This window comes from Lissotriton helveticus, chromosome 4_2 (genome assembly GCF_964261635.1).
Source record: "Lissotriton helveticus chromosome 4_2, aLisHel1.1, whole genome shotgun sequence".
NCBI lineage: Eukaryota > Metazoa > Chordata > Amphibia > Caudata > Salamandridae > Lissotriton > Lissotriton helveticus.
This window is the reverse complement of record NC_136064.1, coordinates 127805157-127822964: the sequence shown is the minus strand read 5'-3', so window position 1 is coordinate 127822964 and position 17808 is coordinate 127805157. Positions and strand designations below refer to the sequence as shown.

At 42.6% G+C, this 17808-nt stretch overlaps 1 pseudogene across 1 annotated transcript in view; it reads right to left on the bottom strand.

The window, feature by feature from the left end:
* Window positions 1–781: 781 nt before the first annotated feature.
* Window positions 782–17808, bottom strand: part of LOC144752104 (nicotinamide N-methyltransferase-like) — a 97049-nt pseudogene continuing 80022 nt past the window's right edge. Inside the window, exon 3 of the transcript XR_013594029.1 lies at window positions 782–1573. The product of XR_013594029.1 is annotated as a nicotinamide N-methyltransferase-like (transcript). The remainder of the gene's footprint in view (window positions 1574–17808) is intronic.

Sequence of the window (17808 nt, the reverse complement as noted above, 5' to 3'; positions counted from 1 at the left end):
ACCACACAATTGCTTTCCAACGCGTTTCATCCCTCTTGGGACTTCTTTAGGGCATGTTCAAGTTCTGTTTCTGATGTTGATGGTAATTATGGCTCCAAGCCAATCTTAACAGCAACGTTGGTAAAACAGTGTATTGGTATTGGTCTGAACGTTGTCGATAACATATAATTATTTCTCTCTAGGCGCCAGAAAGTCGATCTTATATTAAAATGATTATGCAGGTAATCATTATTGCAATTATCAAAACTTATGATTTAGTGTTGAAACAGAACTTGAACACGCCCAGAAGAAGTCCCAAGAGGGGTGAAACGCATTGGCAAGCAATCGTGTGGTGATTTTAAAAAGGACAGGTGATTTACAATAAAAGATTTACTATAACTACAATAAAGATACACTTGAATGAGTTGTATTAGGATATTCGTGGGTGCAGGGTCAATTTGTAGCTGTGGGTGATGGGGGTTTCTAACCACCTATTTGGGAGGCATGTGGGTCACATTTCAGACCTGTTGTACTGAGGTTTAGCACTGATCTAAGAGGCATATTAAGTAGTGACATCTTGTGCTGCACCTTTCAAAGCTCGACCCTGTCTCTTTTGGTAATATATTTAAATATTATAATCTACACATTCAGAATTCATAGATAGTGGAAAAAGGGCTATATCATATTCTCCAAGGAAAAATAGCCACTATATATCTCAAACATCTATTTATGGGCAATAATGGACACAAAAACATACATGAGGGGTAGAACATTGCAGAACAAAACACATACATTCTTTGAGAAAATGGATCATAATTTTATTGTAAGATTTAAATAATTGTTACAGCGGCACATGGAATCAAGTGCATTATCAAATCATCATTCCTTCCAGCAGTTATTGACTAAGCAACAATCCATTAGATTTTTCAGTAAAGGACAAGAGGATAATAATTAAATCAGAAACTGGCAGAGCCAAGGGAAAATGGTCCCAGAAAAAGCAAAGGCCTATGGTCAAGAAGTATGGAGAGACAGAGAGCAGAGCTGGTGTCAGCAGTAATAGGATCAACAGGAAACAGAAGGGATTTGATTCAGGGCAGGGACAACATATTGCTTTCCTTTCTGTAGACATTATGGCTATCAATTATGATTCTTAAGTACATGAAACAGTTTTTTTTTTTTTAGCATGAACAAGTATTACACTGCTGTAATCTATCACATCATACAGTTGATTAACAGTCCTGTGAAACACCTGCAGCTCCTTGATAACATAGTTAGCATCCACAAGCGCTTTCCTTACAAAACTCTCATCCATACATAGATGGGGAAACTTAAAGCCCCCAACTATGTAATAAGCGGTATCGAGGCAGGCTATCAGGATTAAATGCCCTTCATCTTTGACCAGTGATGAAACATTTTTTAAAGCACTGCAGAACCCATCTTTATTTGTCACGTGGGTCTCCAAACAATGAGGCAAAATCAGACAGTCAGCCTGGGGCAGGATGGTGGGAGACAAGGGGTTACTTTGTTGACATCAAACTTAAGAACGTGCGTGATTTTGCTTCGTAACATATTTTGCTTCTCAGGCCATGCGTCACTGAAAAAGAGAATACAACGTTTTTTAATTTAAATGTATTATTCATTTAAACATGTCATATTCTCATAAGTTATGTCATATATTTTTTTCAAAACTGGTTTGTATGAATATAAACAATATGTTTGCAAAGGGACGACATATATATATATAAATATATTACCTACTGGCGGTCGCCAGTAGGTATATATAGTTAGGATTTTTTCTCTATGGGTTTTTTGAAAATTCTATGTCTAATAACTTTGGCGTTTGTGGACGGAATTGGCTGAAATTTTCAGGAAAATGGCACATTTTGTTTCTGAGCAGCCCTTGAAAATTTGGGGGGGGTTCGTCCAGTGGGGGCCGAGAAAAAAGGGGGGTCCCAAAACGTGTTTTTAACATTGAGTTTTCCATAGGGCGGTTGGCCTCACTTTTAGCCCGAACGGCTGAATGGATTTGCACGAAACGTGGCAAAATTGTAGGGACTGGTAGCCCGATGTGCCTTTTGTAGGTCTCAATATATGTGCTCCAGTGGATTTTGAGAAATTAACGTTTAAAAAAAGATATATATCTGTAACAGCGGACCGGGCAGCGGCCCAGGACGCGTACTTTTTGCGCAACGGAGCTTTGTGAAGCGAAGCTGATTGGTTCTCTGGCGTCTGTCAACATTCCAAACAGTCCGTAGCGGCCGCCATCTTGTCTCTTGGTAGGATCGAGAGACAAGAGGAGGCCAAAGCGAAGGGGCAAATGACCATAAGGGGGAATAGTAGATCCTCGCTGACCCCCTAGGTTTGATGTGGAGGTTTTAAAAGGGCCCCGCGGGGCAAAAAAAAAAAATAATAATAATAATCGAACGGCTGAATGGATTTGCACGAAACTTGGCAAAATTGTAGGGACTGGTAGCCCGATGTGCCTTTTCTAGGTCTCAATATATGTGCTTCAGTGGATTTTGAGAAATTAACGTTCAAAAAAAGATATATATCTGTAACAGCGCACCGCTTCGCGTACTTTTCGCGTTACGGAGCTTTGCGAAGCGAAGCTGATTGGCTCTCCGGTGTCTGTAAACATTCCAAACAGTACGTAGCGGCCGCCATCTTGTCTCTCGGTAGGATCGAGAGACAAGAGGAGGCCAAAGCGAAGGGGCAAATGACCATAAGGGGGCATAGTAGATCCTCGCTGACCCCCTAGGTTTGATGTGGAGGTTTTAAAAGGGCCCCGCGGGGCAAAAAAAAAAATAATAATAATAATCGAACGGCTGAATGGATTTGCACGAAACTTGGTAAAATATTAGGGACTGGTAGCCCGATGTGCCTTTGCTATGTCTCAATATATGTGCTTCAGTGCATTTTGAGAAATTAACGTTCAAAAACAAGATATATATCTGTAACAGCGCTCCGCTTCGCGGAGATAAAATTATATCTGTATTACCTAGCTGTTGCTAACACCAGTTAGCGACGGCTAGTAGGAGATAGCGACCATCTTGGGTCCCACTTTGCATGTGAGTGATATTTATTACTAATGACATGCAAAGTGGGCATGCCAAGATGTTAGCGACTGGAAACAGTCGCTAACATCGCTATCTCCTAGGGACTGGTAGCCCGATGTGCCTTTGCTATGTCTCAATATATGTGCTTCAGTGCATTTTGAGAAATTAACGTTCAAAAACAAGATATATATCTGTAACAGCGCTCCGCTTCGCGGAGATAAAATTATATCTGTATTACCTAGCTGTTGCTAACACCAGTTAGCGACGGCTAGTAGGAGATAGCGACCATCTTGGGTCCCACTTTGCATGTGAGTGATGTTTATCACTAATGACATGCAAAGTGGGCATGCCAAGATGTTAGCGACTGGAAACAGTCGCTAACATCGCTATCTCCTATTATCAACTTTTGGAAATATTCGAGATAAGCGCGAATATCTCCAAAAAGTAACAGCTGCCCTGAGCAGTTCTTAGCCATGTTATCCAATGGGAGGTGGATAACATGGCTAAGAGCATTAGCTCGGTAATGCATGAATATCGCTGAGTTTTCAGCGATATTAATGCATTGCGGTCGTTTTTTATCGTATTTGCGATAAACCTTGATAATAGCAAGGTTTATCTGCGATAATTTCTGACGGTAAAAAAATCTTTGCAATGCATCGTTAGGGATAAATATCGCTTAACTTTGGTAATATGCCCCAACGTCTGTTAACGTTCGATTCGAAGGAAATCAGGAATTGTTGAAAAACATTGTGTGCGCCATCTTGTCTTTTTTCAAATGCCACACTTTTGTCGTGCACGGCAGTCATTTTAGATGCCTTGACCAGACCCACTCTGTGCACGCTGTCGATCCTTAGCATGGCTCCCCACCCTCGCAAGCATCTCACCCAGGCAGTGGTCACCCCCGCTCTCTGTCTTATGCATGGGTAATAAACCTCCCCCCATCTGCGCTGCTCTTCCCTGAGAATCACACCCTGTGCCCGCCCGACACCTCCCTTTCGCCCTATTCACTACCGCACCCTCTGACACTCCTTTTCCTCTGTGTCCGATTGTCCAGGCCGGTCCTAGGCTATCAGCTAGCTCTGCAGATGTAGTTTATGGCCACAGCTGTAAAGAATCACCCCTCTTCAAAGGAGTTATAGTAGATCAAGGCCCACACTCGATGAGATCCGTCACAGCAGAAGCGTTGCTATTATCTGAAAACCATCCTGTATTGTGATTGGGGAGGGGACCGAGCGTGAAGCGGAAGATTCCAGGGATGACTCTTTGTACATCAAAGTTTTTACAATTATGTGTCACATTAAAAATATATAGCACTCCGACAAAGTAGTAAGATTATAAAACTTTAATAATTTATAAATATATACAAGAAAACAAAAATAGTAATAACATATAAACATTTTTAGGGAAAAACAACGAAGTAGCGGTCGGCTGTGCGAATAGTCCCAACGCAGCACAACGTCCAGATTTCCGGCGTGGGGCGTCGCGGGGGGTGGGTCATCAGTAGCAAACCGTTGTGCGAATAGTTCCAAGGCAGCAGAACGCGCCGAAATCTAGATGACACGAAAGTGATGTTTAGTAAGTTGCCACCCAGCAAATAACGGCGTGGGGCGTCGCGGGGGGTGGGTCATCAGTAGCAAACTGTTGTGCGAATAGTTCCAAGGCAGCAGAACGATGGCACCAAGGTGATGTCCAGTAAGTTGCCGCACTGGTTTTGGTATCCTACAATGCTGCTCCGAATAACGGCGTGGGGCGCCCCGGGGGAGGCGGCGTGAACGGGCCTCTCCAGGTGGAGTCTCATCTGTTTTAGTGGGGCGCCCCTTTACCGTTTCAGTTGCCATTCCGTCCGCTTTTGGTCCACTGTGTCAAAATCCGCCATTCAGCTGAGTTGCGCCCACTCTTGCGGTGCAGCGATAGGCGGCTGGCACAGGACTCTCAAAATGGCGGCAGGCTCTTTCCTTTTTGGGCGTGGTCCACTGAAATGGCCCTGGGACACCTTGGAAATCGGACGCTTGTCTGCTAGGTCTTGGACCCCATTCTCGAAAGCGTCCCCTCCGCCTTGAGAATTCATCAAAAGTTTTGGGGGCCCCGACTCCTGCAGGCTTCTGGTGGGGAGCGGCTGCCATGATTGCTCGCGGAATGACCACGACGGAGCTACGAGATGGTGGTGCTCTCATGCTGACGCCAGTTTAGTCTGAAACATCCAGAAACAAGGTGGGGCTTTCATCGTTTGGGGGAAAAGAAAAGTTTTCATCCAATGAAAAGTGTTGTTATTAGGTCATATGATCAAGCCTTCCATCATTAGGAAACCAAAAGTAAAATGAACCAATGAAAAGTTTTATAAACAAGTCACATGACCTGTTATGCGGCATAGGGTATAAAATGCGGAGAAAATACATTGGCACGTGAGGCGGCGTCAGTAGCGGACCGATGTGCGAATAGGCCGAAGGCAATACAACGCGCCAAGATCCGGATGGCACCGAGGTGGTGTCCAGCAAGTTGCAGCACTGGTGTGGCCATCCTACAATGCTGAAAGTCGGCGTGGGGCGCCCCGTTGGCCTGTGAGTTTGCGTCAGTAGCGGACCGATGTGCGAATAGGCCGAAGGCAGCACAACGCGCCAAGATCCGGATGGCACCGAGGTGGTGTCTAGTAAGTTGTCGCACTTCTGTGGCCATCCTACAATGTTGAAAGTCGGCGTGGGGCGCCCCGTTGGCCTGTGAGATGGCATCAGTAGCGGACCGATGTGCGAATGGGGCCAAAGGCAGCGCAACAATATTTTCTGACTGACACCACAAGGCGCTGAGATGCCAAGATCCGGATGGCACCGAGGTGATGTCTAAGTTGCGGACTGATGTGCGAATGGGGCCAAAGGCAGCGTAACAATATTTTTTGTATGGAAGATACCACTAGGCGTTGAGATGCCAAGATTCGGATGGCACTGAGGTGATGTCTAGCAAGTTGCTGTACTGGTGTGGTCATCCTACAATGCTGAAACTCGGCGTGGGTCGCCCCATTAGCCTGTGAGATGGCATCAGTAGCGGACCGATGTGCGAATAGGCCGAAGGCAGCACAACGCGCCAAGATCCGGATGTCACCGTGGTGGTTTCATAGTTGAGAGGCACTTCATCTGCAGTGGGGCGCCGAGATCCGGATGGCACCGAGGTGATGTCTAGCAAGTTGCTGTACTGGTGTGGTCATCCTACAATGCTGAAACTCGGCGTGGGTCACCCCATTAGCCTGTGAGATGGCGTCAGTAGCGGACCGATGTGCGAATAGGCCGAAGGCAGCACAACGCGCCAAGATCCGGATGTCACCGTGGTGGTTTCATAGTTGAGAGGCACTTCATCTGCAGTGGGGCGCCGAGATCCGGATGGCACCGAGGTGATGTCTAGCAAGTTGCTGTACTGGTGTGGTTATTCTACAATGCTGAAACTCGGCGTGGGGCGCCCCATTAGCCTGTGAGATGGCGTCAGTAGCGGACCGATGTGCGAATGGGGCCAAAGGCAGCGCAACAATATTTTCTGAAGAGAAGACACCAAAAGGTGCTGACATTCCAAGATCCGGATGGCACCGAGGTGGTGTCTAGCAAGCTATGCAGTTGAGTTGTGTGCGCACTTGCGGCGAATAGGTCGAAGGCAGCATAACAATGTTTTCTGAATAGGAGACACCACAAGGCGTTGAGATTCGGTTACCACCGAGGTGATGTCTAGCAAGTTGCCGCACTGGTGTGGCCATCCTACAATACTGCTCCGAATAACGGCGTGGGGTGCCCGAAGGGGGGGGGAGCCGGCGTGAATGGGCCTTCCTAGGTGGAGGCTCGTCTGCTGTAGTGGGGCGCCCCTTTACCGTTTCAGTTGCCATTCAGCTGAGTTTCGGCTGCTCTTGATGCTACAGCGACAGGCGGCTGCAAGAGGACTCTCAAAATGGCGGCCTGTTCTTTGGATTTGTGCCTGGTCCACTAAAATGGCCCTGGGACACCTTAGAACTCGGACGCTCGATTTTTTTTTCCTTTCCTGTACATGCAAAAAAAGGTAAATGCCCGGTACGTTACACGCTTCATCTGCCACGATGAACTCTCCAGAGGAACCGAAAAAAAATATAGTTGTGGTAACTATACCATGCATCGTCATATGGAGAGGTGGCACCAATTAATTATAGTGCTGCATAAAAGAGAGATTTGGAGGAGAACCCCTGACCTGCTAGTACATTCATCAAAGAAGTGGCACTGAGAGCTTCAGAGGCAAGGGAAACGGTCCCAAATATTTAGAAGAACTTTGGAAAGATTAAAATGACATGTTTAGATTGTGGCAAATTAATTTCATGTGGACAGATGAGTGTTACTCTAATAAATACAGCATATGAACATCATCATAGTCGATGGTTGGTAGAGACATTTTGACTATATCCTGGACCTGCCCGTCCTCGCCCAAAATGGCGCCGGAATAAATGGGACTCGTAACTCCTTGTTGTGTACTGGTTGCAGAACCTTGAAATCACGAGATACGTATGCAGTTTTGAAGCACATGGCGGGCGGGGACGAGAATTGATTGAATATTTCGACATCCCTATTGATATTAAGTTCTGATGTGTTATTGATTACTGTACTGTTGAAAGTTCGAATTAACGTCACCCATGGTACTTGCCCGCAAATGTATATCTAGATAATTTTATTGTAACTGGCCCTGTCGTATTTTAATTATAAAATGTACGTCCACCGATTCCGTAACTGTTAGACACCTTAGTTCTTGCAACCTAATGGCCCGCCCGTTACGTTCCTCTACAGTGTAAATGTCTATTCATCATATACGATTACAGTTTGCTCTGTGGCAGGCCCACGTGGTTATAGGCTCGTATTTGTATAATGAAATTTTCACAATAAAGGTTTTTAAAAGAAAACATGGTAGTAGTATATACATTGGTAACGTTTTTAATAATAGTGACTGTTTTAGAATCATTAAAAGGCAAGTGAAATAAAGCAGACCAATTACATGAAGGGTAAAAGGTATAATACGAAGGAACGCAGTAAAGATAAATGGTCAAGGGCTGTTGTGTTTTCTATTCCTGCAACATAAAGTGATCGATAAGAATCTCATATTCAGGCGTATCGGCGACTAAGACAGCAGGTCGACCCTCTTTTGCTCAACGGCTCCGTCATGGGACGAAGAAACGCTCTTTTTCTCGAAAAAAGAATATATTTTACTTGCAGGACAGTTGTAAAATTTCCGGGAAAGTACATTAGCCTGGAACATTATAACATATATTTAAGAAAAAATAATGTTCGGAAGTAATGAAAAGCGTAATTTTTAGGTCATATGACCAAGCCTTTCATCATTACAATAAGAAAAGTAAAATGAACCAATGAAAAGTTTTATTAACAAGTCACATGACTTGTTATGCTTACGTTACGCGCTGCGCGCCCCGGATGACTTCCGGATGCGCTAACGCGGCGCGTCATATGACGCATTACGCGACAACGCAGGTACAGAATATAGTCAAAATGTCTCCACCAACCAGCGGTCGGAACACAACCCCTTTCAGCAGGCTAAATAGTTCTGTTAAATGACAACAGAAGGGACAGGCAACAAGAACCATCAGTCAAAGAGGGGAGGGCTAGTTCTTCTCTACCGGGTTACATTGGGGCGCTACCGGAACTGATCGAATTGGTAGTCTACAGTGTTTCTGGATGTTTCAGACTGAAGCTGGGGTTAGCATGAGAGCAGCACCATTTCGTAGCTCCGTCGTGGTCATTCCGCAACCAATCATGGCAGCCGTTCTTTATCGTTATTTTGGGCGGGGTGGGTGGCGGAGCCGAGCTGTTTTGCAGCCATCATTGTGTGGAGTTCAGTTCATCTCACTAGTTTTGTATTTGTCATGAGGGGTTGTTCCTAATGTTTCTATTTTAGCGAGGTCAAAAAGAGATCCCATTAGTGGCCTACTGATTTTGCTCGATTCCTTTTCTTTTTTTTTACACGATTTTTCGTTATCTGCAAAGACTAAACAGAGTATTGCGACTCTGTGTTTGTTTGTAAATAGAGAATGAACCAAAGAGAACTAATTCTAAAACAGTAAATACTTGGATAACAATCAATCAAATGGAGAGAGAAGCAGGCACGACGGATTACAATGGGGGCAAAGGCCTGCGTTAACTACCTTTCACTATCTGCAAAGAGAGAGTACTCCTAATAGAAATGAGGGGAGGGGCACCATTCAAAGCAGATCAGTGTGCATAAACACGAAAATGTTTTCACTTACCACGTACTTGACATTCGACAGCTTATGATATTTGCTATTAAAAAACCATTGAAATTCACTGAAAAAACCATAGGTTATAGACCATATATAGTTAGGAATTAGCATTTACAAAACCTTGAAAATTCACTGAAAAAACCATAGGTTATAGACCATATATAGTTAGGAATTAGCATTTAAAAAACCTTATTTTACTCACACAAAACCATTGAAATTCCATATATAGTTAGTTGCACTAACTATATATTGCGCACCCGCAATCCACTGCTGATCATGTCACATATTACATCATTCATGACATGGTCAGTGACATCACTGATGACATCACTGATGACATCTCAAATGACATCACTGATGACATCACTGATGACATCTCATTTGACATCATTCTTGTGCTAATACGATAAACCTCTTCAGACTCTAATATAACCTTAGATACACTCAGTGTATACAGACAGTCACACACTGCCACTCATCCATGGAGTTACTCACACACCCAGTCAGTCATGCAAAGAAACAATCTCACCTCCATTTCGTCAACTATACAGTTAAACACACCTTACTTATTGAAACATATACTAACACATATTTACTCTCTTATACAATCCCTGATACAAGTTCACAATGATCGATACAACTACTCACTCATTCAGTGGCTCTCATGCACAGTTATTTATATATGCCAACTCTCACATGTACTGTGTTTTACATATGTACTTACTATGACATGTAGCATTGAGATATCCATTCACTCATCAATACACTCATGCACACAGTCAACTGCCCATGTAGCTGTTTCCACATGCACTCTTGAACTCATACACCTAGTGAATAAACTGCTCACACATCTATGCATAGAGTCACACACCTTCCAGCCACCCCTACACAAACTCAATCTCCCATAGAAATACTTGGGCAACCAATTAATAACACATATAGCCTCTCGTATAGCTAATGATCAACACCTGCAGCAGTTTACAGAACAACAGACATAATGATGCACAAATTAAGACAGTTTAGTCACTAACCCATGCATTCAGTGAGACACATTTAATCACTCACTCATACAGTCAGTCACGCACCTACTAAATCCTTCATCCAGACACTTATACATCCACTCATTCTTCAATATGTAAAACATATTTAAACTTTACAAAATCACACAGACACTAGATGATGTCATCAGTGATGTCATTTGAGATGTCATCAGTGATGTCATTTGAGATGTCATCAGTGATGTCATCAGTGATGTCACTGACCATGTCATGAATGATGTAATATGTGACATGATCAGCAGTGGATTGCGGGTGCGCAATATATAGTTAGTGCAACTAACTATATATGGAATTTCAATGGTTTTGTGTGAGTAAAATAAGGTTTTTTAAATGCTAATTCCTAACTATATATGGTCTATAACCTATGGTTTTTCAGTGAATATATATATATATGTATATATACATATATATATATATATTACCTACTGGCGGTCGCCAGTAGGTAGTTATAGTTAGGACCTAGTTTCCATAGGAAATCCGCAACATTCTATTGGGAATAACTTTGGCGCTGGTGGACGAATGTTTGCGAATTTCTCAAAGAAATGGCCCGCTCCACTCTCCTCCTTCCTTGAAAGTTTGGGGGGGATTCGTCAAGAGGGGGCTGAGATAAAAGGGAGGTCCCAAACGTGTTTTCCCAATGTTATTTTCCATAGGACGTTTAGACACGGCTACAGCCGGAACGACTGAATGGAATTATGATGTATTTGGCAAAAAGGTAGAGTACGGCTCGCAGATCACGCTTTTGTTTAAATGGTGTAAATCCGTCCAGTAGTTGCTGAGAAACTTAAAGTTGAAATCAATTATATATCTATAAGCACACACAGGTGCGCGCACTAGTGCGGCTGTGCGTGAGCGGAGTTCTGATTTGCTGTTCGACGTCTGTCAACATTCGATTCGGAGGAAATCAGGAAGTGTTGACCGCCATTTTGTCAGTGCGAGTGAATATATTGTAGAGAACAAATGGTCAGAAGTTGGAAAGGGGACAAGGTAGAGAGTCTTTGGCCCCGTCTGTTTTCTCAGGGGGTGCACTATGGACCTGAAAGTCAAAAAGATTTTTTTTTTTAATCAAAGTTGTGGGGTGCGCGCACTGGCTTGTGCACTGCTATTTACAAGAGTGTGAAAAACTATAGCGGAGAGCGTGGAAAGGGGGCAGGGTGGAGACTCCCTGACCCCCTAGGTTTTCTCAGGGGGTTCATTAAGGACCCCAAAAGCCAAAAATAAACTTTTTTTTTAACAAAAAAGTTATGGGGTGCGCGCACCCGGTCGCGCACGGTGACCAAAAAAGATAAAAAAATTGAGTTTAATTACAAGTTTGAGTGTTTATATGTAAGGTGGCTCTAAAAAGAGCCGTGTGTTAATTGGGTATTTTTTGTACCTACAAGTAAGTACCGATGCAGAGTCTCATGTTACAGAGGAAGACTATATTCCCCTCATCCGTGAAATGAACACCATCTCTCCTATAGATGTCTTGCATGTTGTAACGCAAGTTGTTGTTGTATATAGAACCCATGTTATATTCTCTGAGGAAAGCAGAAACAGATTTATTTACATGTTTCCTTGCTTTCTCAATCTGTGGACAATGTTGATTGGACCAATTCCATTCCTGTCTTTGGCATATATTGGAATACACAAAGGCAGTTTGAGGAAAAAGTGACATCAATTGCCGAAAGGTGTCCTTTAAAAGCATTTCCAGAACTACCCCAGTCAATGTGCCTAAATCATTTCCACCACAGTGCACAATTATAAGGTCCAGTTGTGGAAGATGCATAAAGGTTTTCACCAATGGTATCAATTGGTGACATCTCAATCCTCTTTGGCCAATCCACGTAATGTCCACATTTGGTAAATCAAGGTTGGAAGTACCTCTGTTTGCTGTGTATCTTTCACTCCAGTAAATATAACTGTGTCCTATAATCCAGACTTTCATCATTTTCAAGGCAGATCCGGTAGTAATCAGATGTGTTCTGGAAGTGAAATGGAAGTTAGAAGCTGAGAGTTTTGATAAAAACGTGGATGAGGTTTGGTGCACTTGAAAAAGTAGCAATGATTGGTTGATTCTTAGAATTCAAGATTGAAGAGTAGGTTGCATGTTAATGTTTTTTTAAAACGAAAAATGCTATTGGTTGTGGTAAAAAAAGAAAAGTAACAAAGCAGTGGATAAGCAGGTGTTTTAGCGGTAAATCAGCCTTGTTGGTTTGCTTTGGAACATTGTGGCATGAACTTTTGACCCGTGTCTTCAGCCAGGTGCAGGATGAAGTGTTACCATGGTAACAGCGAGAGAAGGCAGAGGGTGAAGGGTGAACTTTATATGACTTTCAAAATATTGAAAGGGACAACCAACTGAAATGTGAATTTGTGCGGGAACAAATATGATTGGTTATAAAGACAAATATGAGTGTGCATTGAGAGGAAATCTGTGCCATTATTGTTTGGTTGCAGTGATAGAAGCATTATTCAGAGTTTCTGCATACGAAAAACTGGTTTGTGACTACCACTGTTCTACATCTAATAAAGCATTGTTAAAGGTGAGTGTCTAATTCTTTTTACTGTGTTTTACCTTAAATTATGCTTTAGTGACTATAACTGTTTCAGTCCCTCACAGTCTCTGACTGTCCTCATTTTTCTCTCTGGCACTGTTTTCTTTTCTTTGTAGTAGTCTTCTTTTTTGTTTCCTCACTCTTTGTATAAATTACTTCCTCTCAGTAGTTTTAAATTTCTCTTAATATGTTTCATTATTGTCAGTGCTGTTCACTGATTGTGTTATATAATCGCTCACTGTCAGTTATTTTTATTCACTGTTAGTCAGAGGCGCGACTAGAGTTACATTTCGGGGAGGGCTATCAAAAAATTTAGGGGGGTGTTGAACGTTTGATCAGTAGGTAGAGTGAAGGTGCAGGGGCTCTTAGAAGGGGTGAAACAACTGCAAGGCCTAGTAAACATTTAAATGCTCCTTCAAAGACGTGTTAAATGTACGTGTGTGGCTGTGTGTCTGCCCGGTATCTGTCTCAGTCTGGGCTGCCACACACGACGGGGAGGGGGGCTGAAGCCCTGTGAGTTAAATGGGCTTTGCGCGCCTGCTGTCAGTTCTTTTTCCTAATTCTCTTTCCTTAATTTTTTTCCATTCAACTGTTAATTTGTAGTTTTGCAACCATTTTTGGTATACTGAATAAATGGTATATAAAATGTGTATAAAGCAGACAGTACTTATTTGAACGATTTGGAAGCGTTTTTTCTGCAATCGGTGAAGATGGTGCAGAGATGGAGAGATGGTATGAGCAGAGATACAGATAGTACAGGCGGAGACAGAGATGGTACATTATATGTGACATTGTGGTCATGTGTCTAAGATCACACTGTGAGTCAAGCTTGATTTTAAATGAATCTGGCTGAATAATTTGCTTAATTGATGTGTTAAAAAGTTAGTTGTTGAAGTTAGTGAGGCTTCATGGTATGTAGTGTTAGAGAATCTTAGGCAGCATGTCTGTTAGGTCTCTTAGTTGCGAAAATATCCAGGGTGTGCTGTTGAAATGAGTTTGGAAGGTTTTTTTTTGCATACATATATATGGTCTATTTTTTCTTAGTAAAGACAGTGAGATGGTATAAGCAGAGACACATATAGTGGAGTTAGAGAGAGACATGGTAGATTGCATGTAACATCGTGGTCATGTGTGTTAGATGAAACCTTGAGTCAAGCTTGATTTTAAATGAATCTGGGAGAATAATTTGCTTAGTTGATGTGTTAAAAAATCAAAAGTTGAAGTAAGTTAGGCTATATGAAATGTACTGGTTGACAATTTTAGGCAGCATGTCTGTTACGTGTCTTATTTGTGAAAAGATACATGGTGATTCCTTTTGGCATGTAAGAGGTGTAACAGACTGTTGCAGGGATTCCGTGCTCTGACAGAACATGGAACCTCAGTGAATTACGATGTCCCAAAACTCACATTAGTACCCAAAAATCTTCCACTAGACTAGCAATTAGTGACTTATTGGTTATGATAAACTCCCAATGTTTAGGGTACTCTCAAACTGTCTCTCAGGGGCCAAATTTACCGTGTGGTTTGTGGCCGAGGGCCGCAGTGATGGGGGCGGGGCGAGAGGGGGAGGGGCGGGGTAAAGCAAAACGAAAAGTTGTGACTATGAGGTTGTACACCGGTCCCTGCAGCAGATGCCTTCATACACTGAGCTACCAGACGCATGATACATAGATGTCTCTCCCTCCTGTCCTCCCTGTGCATCTGTCTGTCCCTCCTGCCCTCTCTCTCCCTCCTTGTCCTCTCTCTCCATCCTGATCTCTCTCCCTCCTGCCGTCTGTCACCATGTGTGTTTCCCTCCTGCCCTCCGTGTCCGTCTCCCTCTGTTATCTCACTGTGTGTGTGTTTGTCTGTGTGTGCGTTGAGTGCAGGCTGAGACAGCTTCCTCAGCGCGCACACACAGATAGCCGTAGGAAAGTACTTGGCAGGTGTTTAAAAGAGTATTTAGATAATTTTCAAGATTTGTTGAAGCAGCACTGAATCTCCACTCTGACAATTACCGGTCACACGGCCCTACAGAGCAGAAGGTTTCCCGTATTTCACCTGTTATTGACCCTGCATCTCTCCTCTGCTTTGTGGTGGATGGGGGAGAAGTGATTGTCAGAGTGGAGATGCAGGGGCGCTAAGAGGTGAAATACAACAAAGCCTCTGCTCTGTGGGGTCCGGGGGAGCAGTGATTATTAGTCTGAGTGAAGCGCTGCTGCGGCGGTGTTTGATAACACTAATAAATTATTTTTTTAGCAGAGGTACGATTATTTGCAAGGTCCGCGGGCTGTCAAGGAAGGCTTGCCGGGCCACTTCCTGGCCGGTGGGCCGTACTATGCGTACCCCAGGCTTAGACAAACCACAACATGAACTTAGTACACCTCAGGTTACGTGGAACACATGAATGCTGTTTCGTTATACAATAATTTCAGTGCAGAATAAGGAGTAAAAGAGGACACGTGTATATTTGAAATGTTTATTCACTAATGCAGTGCTCTGAAGCGTAGTATCTTACCTAATACAAGCAAAAATAATATAAGACACAAAGTAATCAGCATAGTCACTAGTCAATAGAACACAAACGGTGCAAGGATAGTATGATGCTAAATGAATAGGGTTTAGGAAAACCTAATTGTGACCCTTCCTAGTTAGTATATTATATTATATCTAAGAAGGTCTGTCTTGAGTTTTAGTAGAGAGGCCTCATAACTCAAAATCGTACTGGTTAGGGATCACATCATTAGCAACCAGCTCTCAGTATGCGAAGCATTATCAAGTGTGTTTGTATGCTGTTGTGCAAGGCAAAATAAAACGCGTCAAAAGCCATAATTTGGCTGCAGCTGTATCTATCTTATCTGTAGCGACGTGGGAAGATCAGTGCTCATAACAACTACTGTATTGAGATATCTTTGATGGTTTCAGCACTCGTACAAATATAGCTCGGCGAGCAAGGCTGATATCAGTGTAACAACATATTATTGTGGTATGAACCGAAAACATTTCAGTAGGCTGAAAAGTAAAGCAGCAGATGTGTGTGGTGCGGAAAAAGCAGTTGAAAGGAAAAATGGTGTTTAAACTCATAAAAATCTCATGCTAACTTAATACAGTAATCAGGCAACATCAATGAATATATTACCAGCCTTTGATTTGAGCACGTATCAGATAAGATAACATAAGATAAGCGACTCAATTGTTTAAATTAGAGTTCAATAAAATGGTCAGTTCGAAATCGAGAAGGTGAGGAAAAGAAAAATTGTCCACATAAAAAATTAAAATCTCACCAGCATGAAATTGTAATGTCCATTGTTAGTAAAGCCAATAGGTCTGCTTATATAAAAAAAGTTCATAAAAGTTCGGAAAAATAGTGAGAGAAGAAAAAAATTATGACATCAATGGCTTCAATAGGTGTCAGCCTAAAACTGAGTACGCAAAATAAGCAGCAACCGCTTCTAAAAGGAAGTCACTGTTATCATACGAAAACAACTCAGCCATCCAATTCAATAGAGGAAAAGAACATACATGGTCTTCAATTACCGGAGCCTCTAGTACCATCAGAGGACAACTCGGTGGGTTTTCAATGTAGCTGTTTGCCAAGAAATCTTGCGCCGCTGCGAATATATTCGACCCAGAACTCCATGCATCGCTGCAAAGGCCATAATCCCTCCGTCAGAACAAAGCAATTCATGGGTCAGTAACGGACTCATGAGATGATTATAATCGACTTCAGGAGATACCAAATTGCAGAGACACAAATCCAGGGCCCACATGAAATCACAGCTCAGGCAATGAAATACAGGCTGGACACAGGTGAAATAGGAAAATCGAAATGATAATCCATATGATGTACTCAAAGTGGCAAGTGGCAGCAGACCGTAGTACTCAAGCATCCTGTGGGGAAATAGTTCTAAGTGCTCCAGCTCGTTTGCGAAGACAGGACGGACATCCATTTTGAAATAAACAAAATAGTAACAACAAACGAGCAGCCAGTGCGAGCAAAACAGGAATCCACCAAATAGACTTGAGAATAAGGAGTGAATGTAAGCAGGAATGACTCAAAATATTTTCGGCAAAGTAGTCACCAAACCACTGCTCACTACTTAAAAAAAAATGAGCCAGCCTCGAACTGGAGGAGGCGTTAAAGATTATGTGAATCAGCTGACGTAAATGTAAAGGAAGGTCACTATTTAATAAGGTATGCACTTCTGTGCGAGTGTTAGCTAAGTCAAGGGAAATGTTTGTGAACAGATGTCTGGGTAACTTCTTTTTGTGACAATAAGGCTTTTATTCAGCTCATGTTACTGAAGTTTGAATTCAAGGCCGGAATTTTCGGCCAGATGGAAACATCAAGGTTCTCATGTGGGGGTGGATAAAGCAAATTTTTACACAAAAGGACATGCTCAGCGACTGTTGCAATGTAAGCTATGCCGTTCAATAAGTCATAGCAATACTCATTATTTAAAAGTCCCGTTAAACAATAAGGTAAAAGTCAGCACTATAGCAGTCACTGGTGTACCTTTTGAAAACACATGCTAGATTAGGGCCGTCTTGCTTACATAAACCATGTAATTGGATGTGTCTACACATCAACAAGTGATCTGGTGTTTCTGTACACTCATTTCTATTCAGATACACCTGTTTTCGGACATTAAGGCATCTATAAGTGAAAGGGAGCGACTAGACTTGATGCGAGTTGGTGGTACTGAGCCGCTCGTATTTGCCTATAGTAAAATACTTCATGCAATTTCAAAACTGAAAAAGCGCGAAAGGAAGAGTAATTAATCTGAGGATTAGGTACGTTGCAGCTGTGGCTTCTGGAACTAAAAAGGTCAAAGACTGTAGGCGTTTAATGTGCAACATCGAAAAAGAAGCATGTCTCATGGAAAGTAAACATTGTTTCTTAGTCAAATTAAAGAGTGGAAACAGAGAGCAGACATTAACATAGGTACAGGGCA